Here is an 8,560-nt window from a genome sequence, read left to right on the forward strand (position 1 = left end):
GAGGCAAGAGAGTCCGATCTGGTATTCCTACCAACATGTTCTGACCCAGAGTCTGAGGATGCGCTGTCCTTGCCCAGGTGGGGCTGTGGGGGAATCAGAGAACTGGGTCTGTTTGTGGGCCTGGCACAGGCTTTCTTCTCCATTAGTTCCTCATGGAGATGCCACATGAAAACACTAGCATTGTTGTTGCCCCTCTCTGCTCTCTCTCACCAAGCATTTAGGTTTTCACTTAGAGTGAAAGGGTCAGAAGGGCTCCTCACTTCCTTCGGCTACTGCATAGCATGGGCTGGAGGGCATGGGCTCTGGAGAGGCAGGCTGCCTGGGGCCACAGCTCAGTCACACTTTCTGCCTCAGTGAGCTTGGCACTTCACCACACCTCTTCTGTGTCTCAGCTTCTCCATCCAGAAAATGGGAGCAATAACTGCTTATACCTTATGGGGTTGTTTAAGAGAGGAAAAAGCTTCATAAATGTCACCTGCTGTCATAATCATCATCAGCAGCAGCAGCAGCAGCCACACCTTGCGGGTGTTTTTAGTTTGATTTTATTATTATTATTATTTTTTTTTTTTGGAAGGGAAGACTTTCTGGCCTCAGCTGCCTTTCCCCATTGCCCAGCAAATCTCCAAATCGCGTGGTCATTAAAGGTTAAGTTGACCCTTCGTGCAATTCTTGCCTAAAGGCCTCATTGTGAATAGTGAGTCATCATCGCTTAGAAGTGGACGGTGAGTCAGTAGTCTATTAAGGGGAGGTCAGAAGGTCCCCTGGCTCAAAGCGAGAAACCCAAACCCAACCTTGGGTACAAAAAGAAACAATGCGTTTGTATGGCTGAGTGGGGTGCTATGGAGGACCTGAGCTAGGCGGTCAGAGGACATGAGATGGTGGGTAAATGCTGGGGCTTTGGAATCACACAGGTCTGAGTCTGATCTGAGCTCCACTGCTACGTTGCTGTGTAACCTGAGGGAAGTTATTGAACCTCTCTGTGCTTCATTTTTTAGCATCTGGACATGGAGATGGTCTTAAGAGCAATGACTTCATAGTGTAAATGTTTAGGAATGTGCTAAAAATTAAGTAAATACTCAATCAAAAGTAGTTAATATTCTCACAATCAGCATGAATGAGAGTCAGGGTAGACAGTTGTAGGGATCAGCCGTAATGGAGAAGGAAACTAAGGGGTAAAGTCAGCAGGAACAAGGATATGTCTTCGATACAGTTACTTTTAGTTAGTGACAAGCCATTTAGCTAGTATTAAGTGTAAAAAGTCATAATTTATTCCTTATTGCACCCCTACGAAGGAGTGAGTGATGCGTGTTCATGTAATTTGCATTTTGTAGAAGACTCTGAGAAACAGACTATAAGCCACCTGCCTGCAAGAATACAGATCTGGTTTAGCTCCCGTTAGGAGCTCAGCTTCTCTGCAGCAACTGCAGGTAGAGGGGCAACTTCCTGGCCTAGGCTGGGGAGACCTTGTCAGGTCTGTGACTCCACAACATGCTAAAAATATGAATGTCACATCATCATCCTGTCGTTCTTCTTGATCTCAATTGGCCCTCCTGATTTCATGCCATCTGCAAATTTGCGCATCCTTTGTGCTCCTTTTCACTCACATTTTCTGCCTTCCTTTGCCATCTCATTTTCCCCCTCGCATGTTTCAATCTCTGGGCTTCCATCTTTCTTCTTCCTTTTTAAATGCAATGCCTCCCCCTTTACGCCCCCACCTCCCTTCTCCCTCCTCACCAATCAAATTCCTGCCTCGCTTCATGCCATATTCATTATCCTACCTCATTCCCCCTCATTCCTAGAAAACAGCTCTGAGAGACTCACCCACCCTTCCCCCGCGACTCGCAGTGCCCACCCTCCATAAATTCCAGCCGCCTGGCAATCAGTAACTTCAGCATCACACTTCACAGCTCTCAGAGTTTACACTACTTGTTACTACTCTCCTTGCTACTGCTCTCTAGGGTTTCTGGAAAAAAAAAAATCCACTTTAAAAATATCCTGGGTACAAGTTGAACCCACAGTTCAAGTTTACTCGCACATTTACACATTTCATGGTTTTATTTTAACTAGTAGCTCAGGTCTTTGCTCAATTATGCAGGGAAGAAAGACCGGATCCTTCGGGAACCAGTTTTTCTCTACTATAGAAAAGAAAGGCACCTCAACATTCAACAGAAGCCCCGGAGCTGGGTCTACCTACTCTCTTATCTCCCCACTCCCCCAACCTCAAGCTGATGGGACCTTGCTGTTTGGTTTGTGGTGGTTTATTTCACTCTTGTGGGAGCTCAGGCTGCCTCCCAGTGTGTGTCTGTGTGCACACGTGTGTGGCCACTGCTGTTTTTCCAAAGGGCTCACCTCTCTTCTGCCATTTTTACCAGGGCACAGGAGGCTCTCCCGCTCTCCGGCTCCCTCTCTCTTTCTCTCCCTGCCCCCAACTCAGCCTAGGCTTTTTCCTGTCTCTTAACTCCACCAGTGCAGCAACTGGCTGAGCTGCTTGCGTGAGAGGGAGAGAGAGAGAGAGGAGAGTGAGAGAGAGAGAGAGAGACAGAGAGTGTGTGTGTGTGTGTGTGTGTGTGTGTCTGCGTGCGCAGCTAGGCCAAGCCTGCGAGCCTGCCTGTCACTGGAGAGTTTTAGTTTGCATTCAGAAGAAAGGAGGAGGGGAGACAAGGGGGGGGGAGGAAAAGGTGGAGGGGGAGGAGTGGGGGGGGCACCGAGAAGGGAGGGAGAATGTCTTGTTTGTGGCTTGTCAGCAATTGCTTGAGACAAGCTTCCATGTGTGAAAGCTACTTGGCATGAATGCCTGGGCCGTACCAAGTGTCACCGCAGCAAGAGGGGGAGTCAGAAGAAAAACAGATCAGACCAGAGCAGACAATAGGCCCCTAAAGTGTTCCCCCTAAGTTGCTTTGATGTTGTCCTAGTGTCTTGATACCAGGAGGCCAGGGATTGCAGGAAAAGGGTCTTTTTTGTCTTCATTCACTTTCCCCCCTCAGTTTCTGAAATGATTCTCCAGAATTTCTCCTCATAAAAAAGGTAAGAGCCCTAACAATTCCTTCTTCTGTGGCAGGCTCGTTCGCCCGTGCCTGGAAGTGGGGGTCTCATTCCTGCGCTGCTCAGGAGGAGCGCTGGGGTCCTGCCATTGGAGCTCTCGCCTTGCCCCTGGAAGTCTTGCAAGGCGCGCAGAGCTGGGGATGGCCCCTCTTTCTAGGGAACCCCAGTAACACGATCTGTGCCTCTGGGTTGGTGGGGGAAAAGGGGTGGCTGGAGAGGGGTGGGAGGAGGGTGTGAGGGTGGAGGTGCGAGGGGGAAAAAAATGAGAGAGAGGAAGAGAGGAAGAGAGAGAAGCCTGAAAGAGGGGGAGAGGAGGGCAGAGCCCTCGTTCAGAGCGGCCCCAGCCTGAAGCCCAGGGAGGCCTTGCAAGCTTGGAGCTGTGGTTCTCAAGCTGAGTGAGGGCTGGCTGGGGCTCTGCCGAGTGCCCGCAGAGATTGCATCGAGCTTTGTGTGTGTGTGTGTGAGTGTGTGTGTGTGTGTGTGTGTGTGTGGACTTCCCCCACACTGCCCTGGCGCGCCTCTGAAGGGGAGGTACCCCAAACCTTATCACTGGAGCCCAGACTCCCAAGGCAGAGCGGCAAGGCAGGCGAGATGGGAGAGCAAGAGAACTCTGCGGCAAGACAATCCAGAAACTTTTCCAGTCTCAGGGATTTCTCTGGTGGTAGTTACTGTAAAGGAGTTGTGTGAGGGGGATTGGGAGGGGGCGGGAGGGGGGGTGCCTCAGTTTCCCCCATCTATACAATCCAGATAGCTGAATCCTGGGGATGCTGCATATCTGCCTGGGATTTGGTAAAACAGAACAGAGCTTTATGTCTGAAAGGCATGGAGAAATCTTCAAGCTAGATTTACCGTGGAATCACCAAGTAGAAGTGTTATCATTATTCTTGGTCATCATCATCATCATCAAACCATCATTAAAGACACCCTGAGACAAAACAAAACAAAACAAGACAAAACCGGGGAACACAGATCAAGTGTCTGAGCATTTCTAAGGAAACAAAAAGCCTTTTTCCACCTGTTGGCTTCTGTCCTTTTCTCTTGTGTCTTTTCGTTAGATTTATTGGCTGATTTGTACAGAGAATGGAGTGGGAGGGGTTGGGTTTCCCCTTTCCTCCTCCCTTGTACATATTTTGTTTAAAAGAAGGTCAGTGTAAGATGCTCGAGAGAGAAAATGTGCCTCCTGTTATAGTAGTTTATTCAAGACCTTGTGTGTCCTGGTGCTGGCAGGCCTTCCAGACACATCTGTAAACTCTGCCTTGGAGGTTAAAGATTTTTATTGTGGCTTTTAGAGATTAAATGAGATTTATTTACAATTGCTGTTTATCAGAGAGTAAATATCTTACTGTGTGTGTGTGAGGGTAAGAATGTGAAGGTTGTTTACTCACTGGTGGTTTTGTGGATAAAACCTTTTGCTTTTTTAAGTGTCATCTTGAGAGATGGGAATAGAAGGCAGAAATCAGTGCCTAATACTCATCTTTAAATTTTTTTTTAAGGAAAAAAAAATGTCTGCTTATTTTCTTGAGCCGTGGATCTCCTTTCTTCTCTTCTTACACAGCAGTTGCTTCAAGGATCTCAGTTGTGGCTCTCTCTGAATTCTCTGGGGGGATTTCACTCTCTTACCTAATTTGAGGTTTTCTGTGACTCTTTCTAGTTTTCCAAAAAAATCTGCAAAAGTCTAGGAGGCTATGCCTCCTTCCATTCTAACTGCAAGTGTTTATCAGACTGACTCCCTGTGATAGAGATTGAAGCAAAGGGCCGGCCCTGGTTGAGAATAGTTTCTTCCCTTGGAAGCCTGGAGAACCCGACTTGGGGGTGTGAGAAAGGACGAAGGAAAGATATTAACTGGCCTGGATCTGGCAAGAAGCACCCTCCACACACAAATAAAATGTTTTGTTGGAATAGAACTGAACTTTGTATTTTAAAACTTAATTTATCCCCCACTTTGTAGGCAGAAGATCTTACCATGGTTTGTCTTTGGCAATATTTCAGGTTCTGGATATCTTCCTAAAATGTTAGAATTTCAGAACTACAAGGGACAAAAAAGGTTATTCATCAGGTTTTAAATGAGGACACCGAAGCCCTGGGAAGATCAGCAGTGACCTGAGGGGGGCTCAGTGCAGCCAGGTAGCATCTGGACCCTACCCTGGGGTTCAGAATGCCCAGAAGGCTGTCAAGTCAGCACCCTCACCTGGCCTCCATACTTGATCTTATACAGCCCAGCACTTCGGTCTGCCAGAAAGACAGGCAGCTTTTGGAATCTGTTTGCTGTGCTGGACGATAGCAATGCATTTAGCCCTGCTCAGGGCACATGGAGCAAACGTGGTGACTGCGTGTCACGGTGTGAGTTCGCGTGAATTCATTCATGTGCTCACTTGTTGATTCAAGTAATACTCTAGGGGCATTAACTATGTACCGGGCACCTTGCTGGGTGCTGAGGACATAGGAAAGAATAAAGTAGACGCACCCTTGCTCTCAGGGAGCATGTAATCTTTGTGGTGTAATCAACATTAACCACAGGGTTAAATTAGTAATTATGATAATGATAACTTATACTGAACAGCATGCAGATACTCTAATAGGGCAGAACATAGAGTTATATAAGTAACTGTCCTAAATTTGTAACTAGACATAAGCTAGCTGTCCTTTTTTCTTGCCTGAGGTCTTGCCCCAGCCAATTCTCATTCCACTGGAGGCATTCCTACTAGTACAGCATATAGTGGGCCTGTTGTTTCCAAAGACAGTAAAAAGCACCCCCCCAACTTCTTCACACAATGCAACAGAGACCTAAGTAGTATCTATTAACTCTTTACACTTGTATTAGTAAATAATGCCACACTCCTCGTGAGAGTCATCTCGGCGATTCACGTTAGCTCTAGTCTCTGCACACCATGAAACTCTGATGGGCATTGCAAAAGACCTGTGGTTAATGAGGCTCTTGTCTCATTTCACTTACTCCTTAGTTTCCCCAGTTCATATGAAACACTTACCTGCAGGAAACTCCACTGTTATCACTGTCATCTTGAAATTCCAAAGACAGGGGCACCTGGGTGGCTCAGTGGGTTAAAACCTCTGTCTTCAGATCAGGTCATGATCCCAGGGTCCTGGGATCGAGCCCCACGTCTGGCTCTCTGCTCAGCAGGGAGCCTGCTTCCCCATCCCTCTCTCTCTGCCTGCCTCTCTGCCTACTTGTGATCTCTGTCAAATAAATAAATAAAATATTAAAAAAAAAAAAAAAAAAGAAAGAAATTCCAAAGACAATAGTGTAATGAAATGGCTTTTCCCATTCCTCCTAACAAGGGCATATATCTTTAAAGGTGAAAAAAATTTACAGCCTCTTCATCTTACCATAGTCCCATTTCGGTTGGGTTGTTAAAATCTCACTGGTTGAATCTCCCAGAGTAGGAGCATGCCCAATTCCATTTTGGTCTTGGGTGGAGAGAAGGAATGGTGACAATGCCAGTCGTTTCCATGCAGGCCGACTTGGGGTCTCGCTTGTATCACCATTTTCTACATTGTGTGTTTCTCTAGTACTTAGAGGAGTGTTGTCTTCAGTGGTGTCAATCTATTTTTTTTTTTTCCCCTAGACTAATTTAGTAGTTTAAAAGGAAGGCAGGCATGCCCACCCACACAGAAATCATAGGTTTGGTGCCTGTACTTTGGGAACCTACAGAGGTCGTGTGATGAGCAAAATGAGAGTCATTTCTGTGCCCCCGCCGTTGTTTCACAGTGAAGTACAGGTCTACATGGTAGCTACATTGTAGCCACAGCCCTACCCAGAGCTTGCAGCTATCATCTGCATTTGGCACCTGTGGCCCCTGCCTTCTCCTGTGAGCTGTATGACTTCATTTGCAAGTATTTGATCACTTCTGCCCGCCCCCCAATGTGTTACTCACTGGGGCGCTGCCTCTGGGGGAGGCAATCTGAGTAATCTGAAGAAAGGAGTGAGCCAAGTGGGGAGCTGAGATGTGGTGAAAACAAGGATCTGGTTGAGGAAGAAATTTAACAGAACTGGGGAGCTAGACAGCAGTGATCAGGCCATTCTTAACTCTAGGGGAGTAAAAATGGAGATTGATCATATTTTAAAAGGTGCATGTGTGGGTTCTGCGTGTAAATAAAAGTGTGAGAGCCCCTAGTCCTGCCGGAGGTTTAAAACCAACACAACATCCGGGACATTCCCCCACACTTCTTGGTTACAAATATTGCTTTTGCCTGTAGCTCAGGTGAAGGGAATTGTGTGTGTGTGTGTGTGTGTGTGTGTGTGTGTGTTTCCCAAGAGACACAAATATAAGATGTAAAATGGAAATTTTCTCCATTTCTTTTAAACCTTGACATTTTAATGCACTTTAAAATATCTGCTCAGTCCTCTCTTATAATAGCCCTGTGAATTAAGTAATACCGTTATCCTTCTGTTATATTTAAGTAAAGTTATGTGACTCACCCAAGGACTCACAGGAAAATAAGGGACAAGATGGCTTGCTGATTAAATCTCCTGGTGAGGCCAAATCTCTACAAGAGAAGAAAAGCAAAGAGGTGAGGCAGTCACCATTGATATCCCAGCCAAATTTACTCCTTTAAAGACTTAAGATTTAGATTGTTGCTCAAAAAAAGAAGAGTCCCCCATTCTAACTGAATCATTACATGTTTTTTACAAGTGCATTGGACCAGTTTCTGGATTTGGTTTTGCCATTCTATGACCTAAGACTCCCCACTCTGCTCCTCCAGACTCCTTTTAAGAATGGGGCTGGGCTATATCACTTCTGTTTCCTTCCTGTTATTCCGTATTTCTCTAATTCTGCAAATAGAAAATTCTGTGGATCTGGTCTCTTGGTCACATTTTACAAAGCCCAGTTCTAGACCCGTGGCTCCCAAGGGGGAAATGTTGTGAGTTTTGTGGGTATAATGGGATTCATTCCTATATATCCCAACTATGTTGACATTTTGAAGTGAAAAGCACAATAGGCAAAAGTGGGGTTTTAATTTATGGATTTGAAGAGAATTGGCCAGTCAGCATGTAGGCACATGTGTGAGGACACTAAAGAACGATTTTCAAAAGAATAGGCTGTTTTGAATGCATATCTTCCTGTATAATAAGTATGAATTGAAAATGGATGGGCCCTGCGTACATCTCTTAGCTTCACTGCTCTTACTGCTTTCTCATAGAAATTGTGCTCTTCCTTTTTGTGCTGTGCTTACATATTGTTTTGAGGGTGCAAGGAACCAGATGAAGTGACCGTAGTGTGGATAATACATGCTATGTGTTAAATACCGTGCTTTGGGGGATGATAGGGCTACTGACGATCTTTATGATATGCAACTCCTGAAGGATATTGCTGAAGACTTGCTGATATGATGTGTGCTATATATAAATGTTATATACCTTCAGGATGTGAGTGATAAACGGCTTCTGAGACATGGCCAAGAGTGAGACAGACAGGTTGGGCAGTGAAGGATGTTTTTATTAATCATGTTTCATATGAGTAATTCCAAGCACTATTCACTTGAAATTGGTTAAATCTTT

This window comes from Mustela nivalis, assembly GCF_964662115.1.
Source record: "Mustela nivalis genome assembly, chromosome: 10".
NCBI classification, from domain to species: domain Eukaryota; kingdom Metazoa; phylum Chordata; class Mammalia; order Carnivora; family Mustelidae; genus Mustela; species Mustela nivalis.